Source organism: Phocoena sinus, chromosome 1 (genome assembly GCF_008692025.1).
Source record: "Phocoena sinus isolate mPhoSin1 chromosome 1, mPhoSin1.pri, whole genome shotgun sequence".
NCBI lineage: Eukaryota > Metazoa > Chordata > Mammalia > Artiodactyla > Phocoenidae > Phocoena > Phocoena sinus.
In genome coordinates, this window is record NC_045763.1 from 120359387 (window position 1) to 120383190 (window position 23804).

Consider the following 23804-nt stretch of genomic DNA (forward strand, 5'->3'; position numbering starts at 1 on the left):
AGTTGTCCCTGGATCCCGGGAACCTGGCAGTGGCGGCCTGCACAGGCTCCGCGGAAGAGGGGCGCGGAGAGTGACCTGTGCTCGCACACAGCCCCCCTGGTGGCGGCAGCAGCAGCCCCAGCGTCTCCCGCCCGTCTCTGGGCTCCGCGGTTTCAGCCGCGGCTCGCGCCCGTCTCTGGGGCTCGCGCTTCCCGCCGCGGCTCGCGCCCGTCTCGGGGGCTCGCGCCCTCAGCCGCGGCTCGCGCCCGTCTCTGGGGTTCGCGCTTTTAGCCGCGGCTCGCGCCCGTCTCTGGAGTTCCTTTAAGCAGCGCTCTTAAACCCCTCTCCTCGCGCACCAGGAAACAAAGAGGGAAGAAAAAGTCTCTTGCCTCTTCGGCCGGTGCAGGCTTTTCCCCGAACTCCCTCCCGGCTAGTCGTGGCACACCAACCCCTTCAGGCTATGCTCAAGCCGCCAACTCCAGTCCTCTCCCTGCGCTCCGTCCAAAACCGAAACCCGAGCCTCAGCTCGCAGCCCCGCCAGCCCCGGCGGGTGAGCAGACAAGCCTCTCGGGTTGGTGAGTGCCGGTCGGCACCGATCGTCTGTGCAGGAATCTCCCCGCTTTGCCCTCCGCACCCGTCGCTGTGCACCACTCCGCGGTCCCGAAGCTCCCCGCTCCGCCTCCCGCAGTCTCCGCCCGCGGAGGGGCCTCCTAGTGTGTGGAAACTTTTCCTCCTTCACAGCTCCCTCCCACTGATGCAGGTGCCATCCTTATTCTTTTGTCTCTGTTTTTTCTTTTTTCTTTTGCCCTACCCAGGTACGTGGGGAGTTTCTTGCCTTTTGGGAGCTCTGAGGTCTTCTGCCAGCCTTCAGTAGGTGTTCTGTAGGAGTTGTTCCACGTGTAGATGTATTTCTGGTGTATCCGTGAGGAGGAAGGCGATCTCCACGTCTTACTCTTCCGCCATCTTCCCGCCGACCTCCTCCTTTATCTTTTAGCAAGCCATGCCCTAAGATTTTTAGCTTCCTTCCCCAAATATTTATCAGAGGGTTTTGTTTGTTTGTTTGTTTTAAACCAAGACTGTAGCCTTCCTAAGGAACATGTTGGTGCCAGATGGAAAAAATTTTTTCACCCTGCTATATATCTATGTTAATAGTCTTCTGTGACAGACTGATAAAGCGTGATCGTATCTTGTTTAGGATCAAATAATACTGATTTTTGTCATCAAATGTGCAAAATGAAGAGATATGATGACTGTATATCATTTACCTATTTGAAGATTTGTTAAATGTTAAAAATTTTCTGCCTCTCAATCTTTTTTTCCTTTCTGGTCACTTCTCTTTGTGTTTTCTTCTTTACTGCAAAGAACATTCATGCACATACAGGTACACGCACACAAACAGCACACATAGAGACCCACACTCATATATCCCCATAATAATTATTTAAATTTACATGTTAATTATTCTTAAATTATAGGCAGTAAGCCTAGAGGAGGACAAGTCTCCTGGGCCACCTTCTAATGGAGGACACACTTTTCTGTAATTTCATTTTATTTGCATTCTTATCCAAAATCTGTTCTCTCTAAGGTTTGTCTTTTAAACCATCATGTTGGATATATAAGGTAATAAAGATGTTAAAAAAAAAAAAAGATGGTATGGAAAAACCCAAACAAACTTTTTGGCCAAGCCAATAGATCCTTTTTTGCTTTTAGTATTTCCCATTGTCTTGAATTCCCGAATCTTCACAGCATCTTTAATTCCTTTTGAATTAGTATTCTGTTCATCTTGAAAGGATTTACTTTGAATATGAGTTTAATGTGTTGGATGTTGGGTGTTCCAGTTGCAATAAGCTTGGCCAAAGTCATGGGTTGTTTAGGGTATTGTGTACCTGGTTTGTCCATTCAACACACCAGAATGTCACTTAAAATTTTCAGGCAAGGCTCAGTTGGTTCCAGTATGCAATAGTGTTAATGCCTGGAATGCTTATAGACTCATGATTTTGCAATGGTAATGATAAAAATGTGAAATGATGGAGGAGGACCAACCCACACCATGGAATGACAACAAAAAGCATTTTAGTAAAGTATAATCATATCTAACAACCTATAAGTAATATACAACGGGACTCTGCTTTGAAATGCATTAATAAGAACCTTCAGCCAGTTGCAGATAAGGGAACGCTCTTTGCTTTGTCATGTCACTGGTGTATGGAATTTCCTATATCATTCTTTTTCACTGCTCAAGGTCCAAGGTAGCTATTTTCTCCCATAAATCTATGTACTATCCATTGCAGATAACTATTTCTTTCTGCACCTCAAATGTTGCTGACTTTCCAGTTTTGAACAAAATGGCCCCCATAAACTCATTTATATGTTGAAGCATTAACCCCCAATGTGATGCCTTTAGCAAATAGGGCTTTTTTGTGGTAGTTAGGTTAAAATGATGTCATGAGGGTGGTGCCCTCTTGATGGGGTTAGTGCTATAAAGTAATTACTGTCTTGGATGGCTTCTCTTCCCATTTACATGAGCTTAAAACTTGCCATTTTCCTCTAAGTATAATAAGACTGCCACCTCTATATTTTGCCTAGCTGTTTTGTAAAAAAAATTTCTTATGATTTTGGAGGGATGATTTCCAGATTGATTGGAGGTGGAAAGGCTTCCTTGGGTCTTGTTTCCTTATACATAAAGCAAAATTGTACGTCTCTCATCTCTTGATCTTTTTTAATGTTCCTGAATTTTTAATGAGATCATCTAATCATTCTCTTTGGTCCTGATTCAAAAATAATTTGGTGCTTATTCCTGTTACCTTCTCAGGAGCAAGCCCGCAGTGAGCCAGGGTGGAAGCTTCATGGTAGGTTGTGGTTGTGTCAATAGTGACACTGAACGCATCTCTCATGGTACAGGTGGTTTTTGATTCTGCCTTGGGCTGAGTGACAAGGAGTGAGATGCCAGACTCTGGGCCTGCAAGATCCTAGCATTTGTTTTCTATGACCACCCTGCAGCTTGACCCTTTGTCTCTGTACCAGACCTAGGTTTGCTCATGAAAATATTCCAGCACACTATACGCATTTGGTCCTGGGGGAAGTAAATGGATTTTCTGGGAATGGGAAGTACCTATTAATTTTCTGGCAGAGAGACTTAGAAATCTTTTTTTTTCTTTTTCTTTTCTTTTCTTTCCTTTTTTTTTTTGTTTTTTGAAAGAACACTCTCCTTCCTTGGTTAGTATTGTACTTGCAAATTAATCTACTTACCCTGACACACTGCAGATTGGCCATGGCATATCATTACTCTTCCCAAAATTCCTGTGACTCAAGTGCCAAAAAAATGTATGTTTCCTCATGTTAAAGAGGAGGATTTTTTTTCCGGTTGCGCAGGCTCAGCGGCCATGGCTCATGGGCCCAGCCACTCCGCAGCATGTGGGATCTTCCCGGACCGGGTCACGAACCCACGTCCCCTGCATCCGCAGGCGGACTCTCAACCACTGCGCCACCAGGGAAGCCCAAGAGGAGGGTTTTAAGACAGTGAATCACCCAAGAGCACACAGGAAGTCCACATCTGCCACCTCCTTGGAGCAGCCGGCCCCTCAGGGGAATTGAGCACAGTGTTTGTTGAGCTCCTACTAAATACTGTTATGAGTGCCAGGCCATTTGGGGTGGACAGAAAACTAAAGGATAGTCTGTAGCTGTAGACTGTAGAGTTAAGGGTATAATTCTAATATGTAGAAACCAGCTAGCTAATAATGCACCACAGTACACTGCATGTTAAATAGTGCTGAACACTGTGGCGCTTAAAGTTTTTAAAAAGGGAAGTGACTCACCTGTAAAGGCTTTATGGAAGAGGTGCTGTGCCACAGTGGAAAGGGTGCAAGCCTTAGAATCTGATGATGGAAGTATGATTCTCCGTTATTATTGATTAATTCAAGGATCTCAGGCATGTTATTGAAAGTCTCTGAGCTCAGTTCCTTTATCTTCAATATGTAGCAAATGGTATCTACCTCTCATGGCTGTGAGAATTAAATGTGACAAGTACTGCAAAGGATGCTCAATGGATGCTAATTAAACTTGAGGAGGTAGTATTAGAAATGGACAGAAAGGTTTGATAGACGGCAGGATACAGATTGATGAGGAAGAGTCACACATTGCCCTGCAATTGGTCAGACCTGAGCCATTATTAGTGATTTTAGTTTTGTCTAAATAACATTTCCGTAAGTATAGCCCATGGACCACCAGCATCAGAATCACCTAAAAGTGCTTGTTAAAAATGCCAGTTCAAACCCAGACCTACTGAATGTGCATTTTTAGCAAGCACCACAGGTGATTCTAAAGTAAGTTATCTAGATACAGTAAAACTGAAAGTCTTCCAAAATTGACTTCCGCAATTCCCACCCAGTGGAAGGTGAATTAATGGAGCTGCGTTATTTGTAGTGGGTCTCAGTTCATTCCTGATGAATCAGAAAACTGTACTCACCCCTTCTTATCCTAAATATACCACAAGAACTTCCATCTTAACATGCCTCACTCCGAGCTAATTATGCTTAACTTTGACCCTCTTCCTCCTCCTCTCTAGGTCCATCAGGTTATCAAGCCTAAACTCTGGGCATTACCTTTGGTTCCTCTTTACACAGTCTCCTTGCTGATTGGTCACAATTTCATGAATGTTCTTTCTTTTCAGTGGTGATCAAATCCACTCCTTTTCACTTGATTTCCACTGTCCTTTCCCCAGTTCACATTGTGAGTGCTAAAATATATGTTGTTTTCTTTATTCCTAAACTATGTTATTATTTCTTCATTTACTATAATATTTTATATTTTTATAAATATAAAATATTTTTATATATTTTTAAAAGCTATATTTAGAAAAACATAGGCTCTACCTTGTGACATGTAAAAATCATATCATGTCATTCCCATGATTACAACTCACTGACACTACCCCATCACACAACAATGGTGTTCCTGTCCATCGTGTAGGAGGCTTTTCATCATCTGTTCTTTCTCTCTCTCTCACTTCTGTTCCTACCACTCCATACCCAAATCCAGTGATGCTAAACTACTCACAGTCTCCTAAGTCAGCCATGTTATTTATTATTTCCATGTCTTTATATAAGTGCTTCCTCCTCACCCTTATCTAGCCAACATATTTCCTACTCATCATTCAACAATCAATTCAAATGTCTCCATCTCTGTGAAGAATTTCCTATTTCTGCTTCCTCTCCTCTCCTATTAAATTTTTTTCATGAATTTGATAAATAATTTAGTGAGCACCCATATGGCAAACATTATTCTAGGTGCTAGGGATGCATAAATATACAAAACAGATAAAAATCCCTTTGTTATTTAGTGATTTTATATAGAATATATATAAAATATAATTATTTATATTCTGTGGGGAATGAAGTGGGGTGGATGTTGACAAGATACAAAATAAATAATAAATTACATGGTGGTAAGTGCTCTATAAGACAATAAAGCAGCAAAGTGTAATAGAGTACTAGGATAGGGTGGAATTTAGATTCAAATAAGACCTTCTCAGTGAGGGCCTTTCATCCGAAAGGACCTCATTGAGAAGTTGACATTTGAGCAAAGGCCTAAAAGGAGGGAAGGGAATAAACCATGCAGATGTATTTGAGAGAAGGGCATTCCAGGGAATAGCAAGGGCAAAGGCCCTAAGGTCAAAGCGGGCTTCACATGTACAAGGAATATCGAGGTGATCAGTGTGGCTGAAGCAGCAAGAGATACAGGGGATGTAGTCATGAGGAACAGATCTTGCAAGGCTTTGCAGCTACTGAAGAGTTTGACTTCTCCTCTAAGTGGTATCTGAAGGCTTTGGACAATCTGGAAGAGAGGAAGCGGCATGATCTGACTTAGCATTGTATCAGAATAGCTCTTGCTGCTCTTCTAGGAGTAAACTATGGCTTCATGTGGGAGGACAAAAGAGCAGGAAATCAGATGGTAGCTCCACCTGTGCATGTGGATAATGTATTTCTGGGTATAGATCTCTGCATTCATATTTATGACACTCATTAAAATGATATGTTTATGTGTCTCTCCCTCTGTGTTCCTTAACCTTAGGTCACTCATCTTACGCATGATCCCCTTGCACATTGTAGGTATTCAGTGACTGTTTGGAGAAAAAAAGTAAGAGAGGTGGAAGGAAAGCAGGAAGGTAAAAGGGGTGGGGAGAAAAATGAAATGGAAAAGAACAAATGGAAAATAAAGGAATGGAAAAGAGCAAAACAGAAGAAAATTAAGTGAGATGTTATGGCCTGATGGTGAAGATTTTGTACTCTGGAGCCAGAGTAGCTGGTTTTAAATCATGGTGTGGCTGTCATGTAATAGCTGTGTGATTAACTACCCTGTGCCTTGGTTTCCTCATCTGTAAATGAGAAAAATAATAGTACTTACCTCATGGGGGTGGTTTTGAAGATGAAAGGAACTGAACATTCAAAGCACATTCTAGTCTAGTGCCTATACTGTAATAAGTGCTCAATAACTGTTACAGTTTGTACTTAAAGAATTGATCTAGGAGGCATCAGAGTACAGTAGAGAGAACATGGAATTTTCAATAAAATAAACTGAGTGTTGAATCTCCTCTTTGACATTCACCAGCTTAGGAACAATTCTTCCCTTCCCTGATTTTTTCCTAATAATTGTAAAAGTGAAGGGCAGTAATTAAGAACCTACTACAAAGATTTGGAGTGAATATTAAATGAGATATGGCATGTGAAAATACCTCGCAGAACTTGGCATGTGGTGGTGCTTCATATTCCTGAGACGTACCATTGTTTCTTTGCTTATTCACCATTCAGTTCTCGTATTTAGGAACATAGACAACCAAAATTGTGGTAATGAATTTCCTTGTCTTGTCCACGCACAGGAATGTAGTTAGTTTTTATCTATCTTTGACAGATTTATTACTTTGCCACCTCAACAAGAAGGAGCAAGCGTGATATTATATTTTTTCATTTGTATTCTCTAAGGCCCTTCTGTACTTAACAATTTGTGGCAGGGGAATTCATGATGCAGCTATAAGAAATGATTCATGTAAGCCTGTTCATTATGTTCTTGTTTTTACATCTATCATCTAGGAAGCCTAATCTCCAAACTATTCAAAAAGTTGATGCCTGTAAACTTCCCCAATGCTTACAACCTTAGCCTCCCATCAGTGTGGGAAAAGCTCTAGAGATTTTCAAGCAAGCAGTCACTCTCAAATTGGAAGAATTCGGACATTGGTTTGGTGTGGTGGGATTTGGGCATGAAAGTAGGGGAAGAAAGATTAGGAAGAAGAAGGTGAAATCAAGTTAAAATGGAAATGAATATTAAGGTCAATTCAAAGTCAAAAGAAGTCAGAGAAGTAGCTTGTCGGAGGGGATATGAGAGTGGAGGAAGGGGAACTTCATGAGAGGAACTTTATAGACTGTGTATATTTAGAGGAGTCTCAGCATTTTCCATATGATCTAAAGGATCCACATCTTCTACTTCCAGCATCCTGCCAACTGGGTGTGGAAAGTACTTCTCCCAACATCCTACTGCTTTGGGCTCTGAGAAGCTTCAGGGAGGGTGTGGAGTGATGAATAATTTTAAACATAAGAGTGATACAATCTGGCAATAAAGAAACCCCACACTGTAGCTCTGGTTCTGCAATAAATTAATATTGAACTTTGGGCAAGTTGTCTAATTTTTTGAACTGAGTTTCATCATCCCTAGAATGAAAAGATTGAAGCTGGGATCTTTTAATGGTTCTTCCAAGCTGGAAGAAAACATGTGGCAGTTCTAACTTAAAGGAGGAATGTATTCCTCGTCTGGGACCCTGGACCCAAGCCCAGAGAGTTCCAAGCTCCTCTGGGAAGGAAAGAGTCCTATTAGTACCAAGTGGTCATTTAAGAAGCTTGTTCAAGTTCAGGTTTCAGTGGTCTTAAAACAAACAACAGTAAAATCCAAGATTAAATTGCTATTTATTTTAAACTATTGGTTGGAATGAAATCCACCAAATCTTACTTCTTATTTTGTACCCAGCTTAAGGCAGTGTGAGTGTGACGTATTAAAAGAAGACTTTCAGATGTTGGATATTTAAACAAAAATAACATTTTCCCCTTCTTTCTTTTTTTTTTTCTCCCTATGGAAATGCAGTTTTGTTTCTTTTTGACATGATGCAAATGGAATTTTTCCCAAAATATTTCCAAAAACTGCCTTGGATCTGAGATTACCTTACAGAAATTAGGACCATGATAAGTTAAGTGTGAGTAGTCAAAAGTGAGGACTATAATGGAAAATGTTTTGTATCCTTAATTGTGGCATCTGCTAAGTCAGGCTGTAGGCTGTAGAGATTCTTTACCCAGTGCAGTCACAGCTTTTATCTTCCCACCACCTCTGCTTGGATAGAGACTCTCATCCTCTCACTTCACTTAAGGGAGCAGATTTCTTGCTGGGTTTCCTGTCTCTCTTCCCCCTTGCTCCCATCCATCCTCTCCAATATCCCAAGTCACCTACCTATACATGACTCCTATTAGTGAGTATAAAGGCCAGAGAAAATGATTAGGCCAGTATCACATACAGCCACTGCTAAAAACCTGACAGTAACGCCACTAAATAACAGAGTTCAGAGTCCTTATCATAATTTAAGTTTCTACAAGATCAAGCATGAAGCTAACTTTCCAGATGTCTCCTCCAATTTCCCTGCAAGAGCCCTTCACACCCAACCACACAGAAAATTCTTAAAACTAAAACCTACCATACACTATCTTATATGTTCATCTTTTTCATTCCCAGAGTTTAGAATATCTTTCTCCACCTGTATATAATTTCCTCCTTCTTCAAAGCTTAGCTCAATTTCTTCCTTTTCCAGAAAGCTTTCTTGATAGCTGCAGACAAAACAATTAATCTTTACTTTTCATTTCCAAACCTCATTGCTCTATTTAGCACATACCTCATTTCAAATTATCTTAGAATTATTTTTACCCATATTTTCCTTATTCAGAAGCCAATAAATTCCATACAATAAGGATAAGAGTATGTCACAAGAATTTCCACATATCATAGGACTTAGCACGATGTCTAGATCAGAGTGGAAAATCAAAAGATATTTATGGAAAGTTAAGGCTATCCCTCAATTCCAATTCATGAGAATGAGAAGCAATAATGGAGATTAGCAATGATCCTATCGAGGAAACTTAGGGAACAAATTGAGAAGATTTCTGGAGAGGGCCACTAAGGAGAGGACTAATCATTAGGGTGAGGCATATTAGAGCAATGTGTGGTCTTGACAGGTGGTCTCCAAGGCAGGAAAATTAAAAGTCAGGTGTTAGAACATCATGGCATGGCAAGGTTGAGAGTGATATCTTGAGGGATGTTGGTACCGTGTGAGCTTCCTAAAAGGAATACCAGTCATGCAGTGAACTTTTGCAGGCAAGCAATGACAAAAGACAATCTTTGCTGAGTGTGGTGGCTGAGAAGAGGCTAGAAAAAAGTCCAGCTTCAACCAGGTTGGAGTTGAAGGAAATCCTAGAAAAGAAGCTGAATTTGGAAAACAAAAGCAAGTCAGAACTGAACCTTACAAACTCGACTGGACCTATGCCATTTGGAGGCAGGGGATAAAGAGGACCAATTTGGTGGTCATGTTTATGACTCACAGTTGTCAGGCTGGATAACATCTCTGGCTGGTGAGCTGAGGTTGCTGTTCTTTTTTGCTGGCCATGATATGCTTAAATTACTGAGTGGGACAGAGCTTAATCGAATAGGCCTCAGTGATTAGAGCTGGACATCTTAGGAAGGTAGGGACTGGTAGCAATAATCAGCTCTGGCTCCTTCCAAGGTGAATTATAAGCTAAACTTTCAATCTATCGAGTTTCACAGTCTTTTAGAACCTGCCTGCAACATCTGTGGTGCTAATAGAACATTTTTCATTAAAAAAAAATACTAGGGGACTTCCCTCGTGGTGCAGTGGTTAAGAATCCACCTGCCGGGGCTTCCCTGGTGGCGCAGTGGTTGAGAATCTGCCTGCCAATGCAGGGGACACGGGTTCGAGCCCTGGTCTGGGAAGATCCCACATGCCGCAGAGCAACTGGACCTGTGAGCCACAATTACTGAGCCTGCGCGTCTGGAGCCTGTGCTCCGCAGCAAGAGAGGCCGCGACAGTGAGAGGCCAGCGCACCGCGATGAAGAGTGGCCCCTGCTTGCCACAACTAGAGAAAGCCCTCACACAGAAACGAAGACCCAACACAGCCATAAATAAATAAATAAAAATATAAAAAAAAAAAAAAAAAAAAAAAAAGAATCCACCTGCCAATACAGGGGACATGGGTTTGATCCCTGGTCCGGGCAGATCCCACATGCTGAGGAGCAACTAAGCCCATGCACCACAACTACTGAGCTCGCGAGTCACAACTACTGAAGCCCGCGCACATAGAGCCCGTGCTCCGCAACAAGAGAATCCACCGCAATGAGAAGCCTGTGCACCACAACGAAGAGAAGCCCCTGCTCGCTGCAACTAGAGAAAGCCCTAACACAGGGCTTTAAATATAAAATATATAAATTTTATATTTAATATAAATATATTTTAATATATAAAATAAATTATTTATTTATTTAAATTTAATTAAATAAACTAAATAAATTTAATTAATTAATTAATTAATTTAAAAAAATACCAGGGAGCTCTCAAGCATTATGTAAAAATTTAGACAGACCTTTCTGCTTCTTATTCCACACTGCTCTAGAGAATAGATTTCTCAGCTCAGTTGGTGCCATTGCATAATGGAAGGAAGAAGTAAAAAAGGAAGCTGAAAGGGATTTGCTTTTCTGTGAAATTTTGGCCCATATTACATCTGCTTATTTCTGGGCCTTTTGTTTTTCTCATATTGCAATGCTCTGACATTTCCTCTAGTGTAACTACTTAGTTGAAGGGAAAGTGTGGCAGAAAGGACAAGTGCAGACTTGCATCCTGGTTCCATTGGTTATCTGTGGATCTGGATAAATGTCTTAATCACCACAAGACTAAGTTTCCTTGTCTGAAACATGTAGACAATATTCAACTCACAGGATTGCTGTGAGTTTAGTTGTTGTAATTGTGACTATTAATGACAAAGGCTCCACGAAGTCCTGCTTTTAAGTAACCTATGCAAATAAGCACTTGACTCTAGGACACTTTTTATTCAAAACCTTTTTATATTTATTTATTTTTGGCTGCATTGGGTCTTAGTTGTTACACGCTGGCTTTCTCTAGTTGCGGCAAGCGGGGGCTACTCTTTGTTGTGGTGCACGAACTTCTCATTGCAGTGGCTTCTCTTGTTGTGGAGCGTGAGCTCTAGAGCGCAGGCTTAGTAGCTGTGGCTCGTGGACTCAGTAGCTGTGGCTCACGGGCTCTAGAGCGCAGGCTCAGTAGTTGTGGTGCATGGGCTTAGTTGCTCTGTGGCATCTTCCCAGACCAGGGCTCGAACCGGTGTCCCCTGTATTGGCAGGCGGATTCTTAACCACCGCACCACCAGGGAAGCCCTCTAGGACCCTTTTAAAATAACACCATTTAGTACTTTGCACAGCTAAGTTTCCATACTCAAATTTTACAGTTGATAATTATTATTATCTTGCCAGCTTCCTGGGTCCCAGTTTCTCCAACAGTGAAACACAATTGCAAAACCTAGCAGGCAACTAGAATGTTAAAACCAGTTCCTATAATTATTTCCTAAGCCCCAATTTTAATAATTTTCCTTGTCCAGCCAATGGTTCTAAAAAATAAATTTCTGCATACAGAAAGGAATACATGTTCATTATAGGCTATGTGGAAAATACAGAAAAGTAAAAAGAATGAAATAAAAATATTCCATGTTAGTATTTTGGTATACTTTTTACTATTCTTTTTTATGTTCTTATATTCTGTTTTCTCCATTTCCTTAACAATTATTTCTACCATATGACAGTCAATAAATGCAAATACCGTATCATAAGAATATATCATTTAATTAATCATTACTTTCTAACTTTTGGATAATTTTTCATCTTTATAAATGAAATCCAGATGTTACTTGGGAAAATTTAAATAATTTAAAAAAATTTTCTCTCCCTATTTTTACATCATATGGAAACTAAAATCTTTATTTTTCATCTTTATAAATGAAATCCAGGTGTTACTCGGACAAATTTAAAGAATTAAAAAAAAAATTCTCTCCCTATTTTTACAGCGTATGGAAACTAAAATCTTTATTTTTCATCTTTTAAATTTTTCATCTTTATAAATGAAATCCAGATGTTACTTGGGAAAATTTAAATAATTTTTAAAAATTTTCTGTTTTTACAGCATATGGAAATTAAAATCCTTTCCCCCAATGTTGGACATATTTCCATGGAGATCACATTCTCATGGCAGTCCAGCTCTGACTCTCTGCTCTTACTTGTACCAAGTTAGTTTAATTTTGGATTGTTTTATTCCTCCCATCCTTTTTCATGCCTCCCCCTCCCCATGCTTTGACTCTGGCCTGGAGCACAGGCCTTTTCTGGGATGTATACACAGATAAGATAAACCCCTCCACACCATTCCAATGTGCAACAGCAGATTTAACGGCAGCTATGCTGGATTCCCTTTAGTGTTCTTCCGGAGATGTAGTTAAGACTGGGACCAGTTCAAATATATTTGGTTGCCAGATTATATTTCTTTGAACACAACACCATGGTGAAATGAAGCCATTATCTGAGGGCTGGGTCACTCTTTGAGTTGCATTTAAGATAGCCTCCTACAAGCAAAATTGTTTGGCCAAACGCTGTGAACGTTTTCAAGTCTACGGTAACATATTGCCAAGTTCCTTTCCAGAAGTGTTATATTAATTTAGACTCCCATTCTCACAGCCAGTGACAATTAAAACAAGCTGAAATTCCTCATATGTATGTTCCTACACTCAGACCTGTGACGACGTCCCCAGCTCTCACAAGCAGAACCCATATTTTTTTAACTGCACACTTACTGCACTGTGTGTATACTGCTATTACGGAACTAATTACGTGGTATCAAAATTATTTGTGTATATGTCTGGCTCCTTCTTTAAACTGACTCTCTCAAGTTCAAAGTGCAGTCTTCCTCTTCTCTGTGAGTGTAGCACAGAATGCAGTTGACTAGCCGCAAGCAGTTAGTCAGTGCACATCATTGCCAGATGTGGAAACCATTCTAATGAGTGTGAACTGGCTGCTTCTGAACTCTGACAGGGTCTCCAGTAAATTTAGACTCTTTCATGGCATGGTTGTCCTTTGTCTAATGAATCCAAACTAGCATTCTACCCTGCCCTCATTTGCTTAACTTTTTACCATTTCCTCTCACACCTACACATGCCGTTTCATTTATTTGGAATGTCCTTCCTCCCATTTTCCACCTGACAATTTCCTTCTCATTTCTCAAGGCTCAGTTCAGTTCATTCTAGAGTTACCTGCCCTAACATCCCCTAGGAAGAATGTCTCTTTCATTAAGGTCCAAGAGCTCATTGTCTAGATGGCTTTTAGACTATTCCCATATTATATTGAACTTGTTCATTTAACTTCCTTCCTCTTTCTGTAGACTAGTGTTTTTCAAATTACATGTCACAATCTATTAGTGTCTTGAAATAATTTTACTTGGGGCATTCAACATTTAAAAAAACAAAACAGAATAGACTAGGAGTGAAGTAAAGTAGAACAAATAGAATATATCACATTGCATACGGTAAGATTAAGTATTATTTTATGAAATTTAACTGTATTGTGTGTGTATTTGTGTAGGGGTGTGTGTGTGTGTTGTACAGCGTTGCCATGTAAAATGCATTTCTTACTTTGGGTTGTGGTTGAACTGCTTAAAATCCACTGCTCTAACTATGAGGGTAGGGGCTCTACCTTATTTATCTTTGTATTCCCAGGGCCTTGAATAGAACCTAGTCTTAGCACACAGTGGGCAATCCCAAAATTTAATGGACAGTGAACGATGAATGCACAATTGAAGGGATATACATAACCATCTTTAAGCCAGAAGGAAGTTTCTCCCTCAAGGGCAAAATATCAGTGACATAAAGCCTTGAGACTGTATTTGACTAGGCTTTAGTGAATGAAATGCTAGCCAACAATCCAATCCCTTTAGTAAAACCTCTGTCTTTAAACACACAACTGATTGTATCAACATTCCATTTTAAAGTTCAGACTTTCCTATTGGTATTCAGAAAATTCATCAAAATTATATGTGACAGTCTCCAACCCTGGTACTGGTAGGCAGTTCACTTAAGTAAGCTGGCTCTGCAGAAACCCTGCTTGGTTCAAATCCTGGCTTTGCTACTTATTAGCATAACTTCTTTAAGCTTCTGTTATTGAATACTTAATAGCTAAAATGAAAGACAATGCACCTACATCGTGGGCCCTAAATGCTTACTTTAATTGCAGCGACTCAGTAAGTGTTAGCTATTAGTATATCACCGCAGTGAAAAGTACTGGAATACATTTTTTTTTGTTTTCATTTAGTTCTCACATTGTTCTATACAATGTGAGATGGGATTACTGTTTTTCTTGTACAGATAAGTAAGGTAGTTGAAGCTCAGTGACTAAATGTCATGAACAAGGACAGCTAACAAGCAGATCAAAGCCAGATATACATGGTCCAAGATCTCTCCTCTTTTCAGTCAGTATTGTACATGCTTCAGGGAGTACACAGTTCATTTCCCTCATCAACAGGTATCCTTGAAAATATGGAGAATAACAGTGATTTTTATTATAACCAACACAGATGAATTATATAATAGAATTTAAAATTTATATGGATATTGAGAAAATATGATACTTCATATTTAATTTATAAGGAAGTGCATCTTGTCTGGCCAATGATGTTAGAGATTCTTAAGAAGCAAAGTTTGTAAAGCAAGGGATTTTATCCTACTACCTCCTGAGGAGTACAGGTGATTCTCTTGCCCCTGAAGTTCCTTGCAAAGCAATCAGCCTCTGGTAGGTGGGACAATCCCCAAGGGTGATTTGTCACTGAATCATCGGCCCATGATTCACTTAACCTCTGCTTCTGGCAGTAACCTCATTTCTCCTTTCTGGAAGATTTGCCCCTCCTGTCTGTTTGTTCTTCCACACAGTAGACATACTTTGACCTCAGCCTTGGAAATGCAGTTTCTGAAAAGCCTCAGTTTTATAAGATAATGAGATTTGATGTCATCACCATCAGTAAGAGAAAGCAATGTGCACCTCATCACTTATGATGCTGCATCTTCAGGTAGCTCTTCAGCCTCCCACTCTCCCTTCAATGGTTCTTCCCCACTTATCACAGACATTTCCCTTTGTCTGACTGGAAGCAGGAAGGCCATCAAAGCCTGTCATTGGAAATGTCCATATGCTGCAGAAAAGTCTTGATTCTGCTCAGGGCAACACGGTGTAGAATGGGGAGCCTGGCTGACTTGTTACGAAACGTGTCACCTAAAAAGCAAGTGAGTTTTTAAAACCAATTTTACAAAGTTACTAATAATTATTTTTATTATAAAAATAATATATGCTCATTTGTACAAAAAATGTGAAAAGTAAGTTACTCTTTCTCTCAAGGCCATTCGTATTAACTAGAAACATCCACATCCACGTCTTTTTGTTACACAGGAATTTACAAACATGTATATGTGTATACATAAGTACCTTAGTAGGGAGTCTATCATACATGTAATTCTGTCATTTTCTGGTCTATTTAACAATGTATCTCGGGCCTCTTTGCAAATCAGTGCAGATAATTTGCCTTTCCTTTTTAATAACTGCATGGAATCCCATTGTATGGATATATCATAAATTATGAATTTATTTCCCATTGATGGAAACTTAGATTGTTTTCAGTTTGTTTTAAATTAACAAAGATATTTGCCAAATACTTAACAAAGTCAAATTGTCTTTGCAAACAACCAAAAAGACAACTCCAAATAAAAGGCATTAGAGATGATGTACTTAAAGGTCTTGAGAATGCCTGAGTATAGTCAATGTTCAGTAAATGGCAGCTATTATGATTCTCAGGAAATCTGATTTTTCCTCATCCCATCCATAGGCTGGATGACTTCATTACAACATCAGGCTGGAGGGGGGAGGAGGGATTCATGTCATATGAACCAACCCCTCCATTCCCTGCCTAGTAAATGTTCAACTTTTATCACTACCAATAAGGATATGGCAGCTGTCAGATTTCTACACCACTCAAGTACTTCAGAGTATTGAAGTTTAGAAGTGGGCTTCTTGGATTGAAGATGCTTTAATATAAAATAGTTGCATGCATTAAAAGAGGCTTTCCACTCCCATAATATCTAAGACTCCTCAGAACTGGAAGAAGAAGAGAGGAACAAATAGTTACCTAACAGAAACTTTGTGCCAGGAACTGGAGAAGTTGTTTATGAGCATGATCTGAAACTTCACAACAATCCCTGCAGGTAAACACTATCCTCCATTTCTAGATGAGAAGCCAAGTCTCTGAAAGGTGACATGATTTGTAGAGGTACATACACCAGACACCAGCTGAACAGCTGAGATTTCAAACCAGATTGTCTGACTCTAAAGCCAACACTAGATTTTCCTTGTGACTAAATAGACATTAAAGCTGGAAGTACAAGAAAAAGAAGTAAAATGTACATTCCCCAAACTGACATGCCCTATATGGGAAGCAGCATGGAACCCCAAAGCAGCCCCTTAGGAGTTAGAAGGCCAGTGCTGTAACCCTGGCTCTGCCACCTGCAAATTGGGGGGACCATGGAGAAGTCACTTAACCCTAGCGAATCTTTTTTCTTTCTATAAAACAGAGGTAATAATACTTTACTCTCCATCTCTTGGTAGTCCCTGGGGACAGAAGTAAGTCAAGGCTTAATGAGATGATGAAAAAAATAAAGGAAACCAGACCAGATGGTTAGTTGATTAGTCACCTGCCAAATTATTTGTGGAGAAATCACATTCAGTCCTATCATTACTATTGGTTATGATGTGTGAATAAGAAGTGTTATAGAGCCATTAACAAAAAATGTTGATTTTTTTTCTCCTATCCATTTTCCAGAGTGTTTTCCACAGAACTGGAATTCCTTGGTATGTTAATAGGCATAAAGTAAAAGGAAAAAAATAAAAACAAAAATCCTTGGACAAAAAATCCTAGCCAAAGAAATTTAAACAGTTTTCATTATTTCTCTTTAAACTAACTTCACGCTATAGTATTTTATGTGGAAAATCTCTAAGAGAGGGATGTAATATGCAGCACCTCCAGATTTTACCTGACTATAGATGCCTTTTTCAAGAAACAGCTCGAAGGACTATATGTTCTGTAGAATACAGACTACAAAAGGCTGTTATAAAGCATTTTTCTAGGGAGATTCAGCTTTAAATTCTAGCATCGCAAAGATTCCTTGTAAAAGGCTGGTGAGGGAGAGATAATGTCTTTGATGGTCCAAAGTTCCTTGTGCATGAAGTGTACAAAGGACAGTGTGGTTTTTTATACTGGAGGAAGTAGAGATCCATGAGTGAGTCTTAAAGAATGAGTAGATATTTGCCAAGTGGACAAGGTGGGATCATCTGGTATTTATTTGAGATAATTTAATGTGCAACAGCATCCTCATCACAGAAATTTCACAGTTACAATCAGTGGAAATCATACGGCTAATTCAATCCAACAAACGTTTAATGCACTCCAATTAATTGGGAAGAAAGAAATCATGTAAACACAGTCATCATATTAAAGAAATTGATAATCTAATGATGAGAAAGACATGTAAAAATAAGACTTACAAAGAAAAAATGATATATGTTATTAATAGAAGTATAAGGTGCTATAGAAGCATAGAGGCAAGGGAATATAGTTTTGATTTAGGTGAGGGAGTTAGAGGAAGAATTCAGGGGAGGTTATTTCCAGAGGTGAAGGTAGATGCAACTGAATTGTTGCACTAAGCTACACTTAGGTACAACTGAATTATTTTTCTCACTCCAGGCCAGTAGCAGAAGGAGGACTGACTGCCTGCTGTATGGAGGCTGAATAAGGTTAATCATACTTTGTTACCCTTCTGATGATACATTTGTACCCCTTTACTGTCTTTCACCAAGATTCCTTTGACAGAGAGGGCTAACAAGGAAAAATTATGGGGGGGGGGAAGGTTTTCTTATTGATATTTGAAATTTAAGATCAGTAAGAAGGAAGAGTTGGACAGAGTGGCTTTAGTCTCTCCATTTCAGTTTAGAAGGGGTTCTCTTCTATCAATCTCACTTAATGTATCTTTATTTTTTTTAAGGTCTTTATTGGAGTGTAACTGCTTTACAATGTTGTGTTAGTTGTTGTAAAACAAAGTGAATCAGCGATATGTATACATATGTCCCCATATCCCCTCCCTCTTGAGCCTCCCCACCATCCTCCCTATCCAACCCCACTAGGTCATCCCAAAGCATCAAGCTGATCTCCCTGTGCTACGCAGCTGCTTCCCACTAGCTATCTGTTTTACACATGGTAGTGCATATATGTCAATGCTACTCTCTCACTTCATCCCAGCTTCCCCTTCCCTCCTTGTGTCCTCAAGCCCATTTTCTACGTCTGTGTCTTTATTCCTGCCCTGCCCCTAGGTTCATCAGTACCGTTTGTTTTGATTCCACATATGTACATTAGCATACGGTATTTGTTTTTCTCTTTCTGACTTACTTCACTCTGTATGGTAGACTCTAGGTCCATCCACCTCACTACAAATAACTCAATTTCGTTCCTTTTTATGGCTGAGTAATATTCCACTGTATATATGTGCCACATCTTCTCTATCCATTCATCTGTCGATGGACATTTAGGTTGCTTCCATGTCCTGGCAATTGTAAATAGTGCTGTAGTCAACATTGTGGTACATGTCTCTTTTTGAATTATGATTTTCTTAGGGTATATGCCCAGTAGCATATCTTTAAATTTTTAGTGTTTTTTGTCTTCAAATTAGTTTAGAACTTAAAACTAAAATCTTTAAAAATATTTGTATTTTTAAAATAACAATTAAAACCCCATTACTGTTAGTATAAATAATATTTTTATGAAAAATACTATATTTTTCAAAACAAAAATTAAGAAGAGTGGTATTGTTTTACATTTTTACAAATATTTCTACTGTCTGGTTTAAAAGAAGACAGCTAGATTCTATCTGCTTCAACATTCAGTCTATCATAGTAAATGGTCCTGATTGAAGCATCTGAAAGAAAATTGACTTGATATGTAGTTGGAAAAACAGAAATATTTTAGGGCTTCCCTGGTGGCGCAGTGGTTGAGAGTCCACCTGCCGATGCAGGGGACATGGGTTCGTGCCCCGGTCCGGGAAGATCCCACATGCTGCGGAGCGGCTGGGCCCGTGAGCCATGGCCGCTGGGCCTGCGCGTCCGGAGCCTGTGCTCCGCGACGGGAGGGGCCACAACAGTGAGAGGCCCACGTACCACAAGAAAAAAAAAAAAAAAAAAAGATTTTAATAACCTTTTAACATAATTGTTGAGATTCTTCTTTGCTTCTATACTGAAACTTGATGGGTGGTAATTTCTTAGAGAATTTTTTGCAGCCTAAATTCTGAAACCATATCAAAGCGATTTTAACACTTTGTTACATTAAAATCCATTCGTCATTTTTGCAATCGAATGATTGTTTTAGCTATGCATGATTTTGGTCTTTTGGAAAATATTGGTTCCCTGAGTTATGCAGATCTTCCAAACATTGACATATTTCCTTATATAGTATTTAAAAAATCCATTAATATTACCAGTCATCTCATCAGAAAAGTCAGTAAGTAATGGAAAGCTGTTAAGCTCATGGTGGCTTATACTAGTTTTCCAAAATTTTAATTTTCACTTGAAAGCTCCAATTTTTTCTTTGGCAACAAATACTGTCAGTTCATTTCCATGAAGTGATAGGCTCATTTAGTTCATTTTTGAGAAAATGTCTAACAAATACCCAAGTCTGAATTGCCATAGTTTTTATGTCAGTCATTTTTTCCAGGCAAAAATTATGTTTTCATTTGAACTGATGTTGTAAAAGAAATATTGGGTAAAACTTCTAGCGCTTTAGCATGAATCAAATTACTAAACTGTGCTTGTAGTCATTATATTCTTCACTTACAGAAAAAAGTCAATTTCTCTTAAAAATGTTCTTTATACGGGGTCTTTTGTGTTTCCATACAAATTGTGAAATTTTTTGTTCTAGTTCTGTGAAAAATGCCAGTGGTAGTTTGATAGGGATTGCATTGAATCTGTAGATTGCTTTGGGTAGTAGAGTCCTTTTCACAATGTTGATTCTTCCAATCCAAGAACATGGTATGTCTCTCCATCTATTTGTATCATCTTTAATTTCTTTCATCAGTGTCTTATAATTTTCTGCATACAGGTCTTTTGTCTCCTTAGCTAGGTTTATTCCTAGATATTTTATTCTTTTTGTTGCAATGGTAAATGGGAGTGTTTTCTTGATTTCACTTTCAGATTTTTCATCATTAGTGTGTAGGAATGCCAGAGATTTCTGTGCATTAATTTTGTATCCTACTACTTTACCAAATTCATTGATTAGCTCTAGTAGTTTTCTGGTAGCATCTTTAGGATTCTCTATGTATAGTATCGTGTCATCTGCAAACAGTGACAGCTTTACTTCTTCTTTTCCGATTTGGATTCCTTTTATTTCCTTTTCTTCTCTGATTGCTGTGGCTAAAACTTCCAAAACTATGTTGAATAAGAGTGGTGAGAGTGGGCAACCTTGTCTTGTTCCTGATCTTAGTGGAAATGCTTTCAGTTTTTCACCATTGAGGACGATGTTGGCTGTGGGTTTGTCATATAAGGCCTTTATTATGTTGAGGAAAGTTCCCTCTATGCCTACTTTCTGCAGGGTTTTTGTCATAAATGAGAACCCGAATAGCCAAAGCAATCTTGAGAATGAAAAATGGAGCTGGAAGAATCAGGCTCCCTGACTTCAGACTATACTACACAGCTACAGTAATCAAGAGAGTTTGATACTGGCACAAAAACGAAATATAGATCAATGGAACAGGATAGAAAGCCCAGAGATAAACCCACACACATATGGTCACCTTATCTTTGATAAAGGAGGCAGGAATGTACAGTGGAGAAAGGACAGCCTTTTCAATAAGTGGTGCTGGGAAAACTGGACAGGTACATGTAAAAGTATGAGATTAGAACACTCCCTAACACCATACACAAAAATAAGCTCAAAATGGATTAAAGACCTAAATGTAAGGCCAGAAACTATCAAACTCTTAGAGGAAAACATAGGCAGAACACCCTATGACATAAATCACAGCAAGATCCTTTTTGACCCACCTCCTAGAGACATGGAAATAAAAACAAAAATAAACAAATGGGACCTAATGAAACGTAAAAGCTTTTGCACAGCAAATGAAACCATAAACAAGACCAAAAGACAACCCTCAGAACGGGAGAAAATATTTGCAAATGAAGCAACTGACAAAGGATTAATCTCCAAAATTTATAAGCAGCTCATGCAGCTCAATAACAGAAAAACAAACAACCCAATCCAAAAATGGGCAGAAGACCTACATAGACATTTCTCCAAAGAAGATATACGGGCTGCCAACAAACACATGAAAGAATGCTCAACATCGTTAGTCATTAGAGAAATGCAAATCAAAACTACAATGAGATATCATCTCACATCAGTCAGAATGGCCATCATCAAAAAATCTAGAAACAATAAATTCTGGAAAGGGTGTGGAGAAAAGGGAACACTCTTGCACTGATGGTGGGAATGTGAATTGATACAGCCACTATGGAGAACAGTATGGAGGTTCCTTAAAAAACTACAAATAGAACTACCATATGACCCAGCAATCCCACTACTGGGCATATACCCTGGGAAAACCATAATTCAAAAAGAGTCATGTACCAAAATGTTCATTGCAGCTCTATTTACAATAGCCCAGAGGTGGAAACAACCTAAGTGTCCATCATCGGATGAATGGATAAAGAAGATGTGGCACATATATACAATGGAGTATTGCTCAGACTTAAAAAGAAACGAAATTGAGCTATTTGTAATGAGGTGGATGGACCTAGAGTCTGTCATACAGAGTGAAGTAAGTCAGAAAGAGAAAGACAGATACCATATGCTAACACATGTATATGGAAGTTAAGGGAAAAAAATGTCATGAAGAACCTAAGGGTAAGACAGGAATAAAGACACAGACCTACTAGAGAATGGACTTGAGGATATGGGGAGGGGGAAGGGTAAGCTGTGACAAAGCAAGAGAGTGGCATGGACAGATATACACTACCAAACGTAAAATAGATAGCTAGTGGGAAGCAGCTGCATAGCACAGGGAGATCAGTTAGGTGGTTTGTGACCACCTAGAGGTGTGGGATAAGGAGGGTGGGAGGGAGGGAGACGCAAGAGGGAAGAGATATGGGAACATATGTATATGTATAACTGATTCACTTTGTTATAAAGCAGAAATTAACACACCATTGTAAAGCAAGTATACTCCAATAAACATGTAAAAAAAATGTTCTTTATAAAAACTGTAAGCAGTAAAATTATTAATTTTCTTAAGCCTTGAATGCATATCTTTTAAATATCCTGTAAGATGAAATGGAAATTTTGCATGAAGCGCTTCTGCTGTGTACTGAAATACAATGGTTGCCCCAAGGAATAGCACTTGTGTAACTGTTTGAGCTGGAAGGTGAATTAGACCCACTTTTTTCCACAATACATAATTATTACTTGAAAAAATGGCTGTGGTTTGTATTTTTACCTTAAGTCATGAAAATAAATGTTAGGGGTTTGGATTTTTTGCCCATGGTTATTTACAAAAAAAATCAAAACTAACACAGGCAATATAATAAATATACTGTACGTATATGTATATTTGTATATTTATATTTGTATATGTATACAACTCCCAGCACCTCACGAACATTTCCATTAATGGTGCTCAGATACCTCAGGCTCAATTTGGCCAAAAGTGAATCATCATCCAGGAGATAGTGTTTCAGGAGAGTTCCTAGAAGGATGGGGGGCCTGAAGCACATAGGGAGAGACCTGGTCAAGATAATCACACCTTAAAAGGCTGCAGTATTGTCATCCTTTGTAGGCCCCTTAGAAAACAATAATAGTAGGGGACTTCAATACTCCACTGTCAGCAATGGATAGATGGGCCAGACAGAAAACCAATAAGGAAACACTGGATCACACTTTAGAATAAATGAACTTTATAGACATATACAGAACATTCCATCCCACAGCTACAGAATGAACTTCCCTCTCAAGTGCATATGGAACATTCTGCAGGATAGGTCATATGATAGGCTACAAAACAAATATTAACAAGTTAAAGCTGAACTCATACCAACTATCTTGTCTGACCACAATGGTATGAAACTAGAAATCAACAAGAGAAAAGTGAGAGTATCTACAAATATGTGGAAACTAGACAACACACTTCTAAGCAACAATTTGCTCAAATAACAAATCAAAGGGGGGAAAATTATCTTTGTTTTGAAACGAATGAAAATGGAAATATAACATATCTAACTATTGTGGGATGCAGCAAAAGCAGCTCTGAGAGGAAAGTTTATAGCAATAAACACATATATTAAGAAATTAGAGAATCTCAAACAACCTAATTTTACACCTCAGAGAACTAGAAAAAGAACAAATTGGGCCCATGAGCCATGGCCGCTGAGCCTGCGTGTCCGGAGCCTGTGCTCTGCAACAGGAGAGGCCACAACAGTGAGAGGCCCATGTACTGCCAAAAAAAAAAAAAAAAAGAAGAACAAATTGGCCCAAAGTTAACAGAGGGAAGGAAATAACAAAGATCAGAGCAGAAATAAATGAAATAGCGGCCAGAAAAACAACTGGAAGG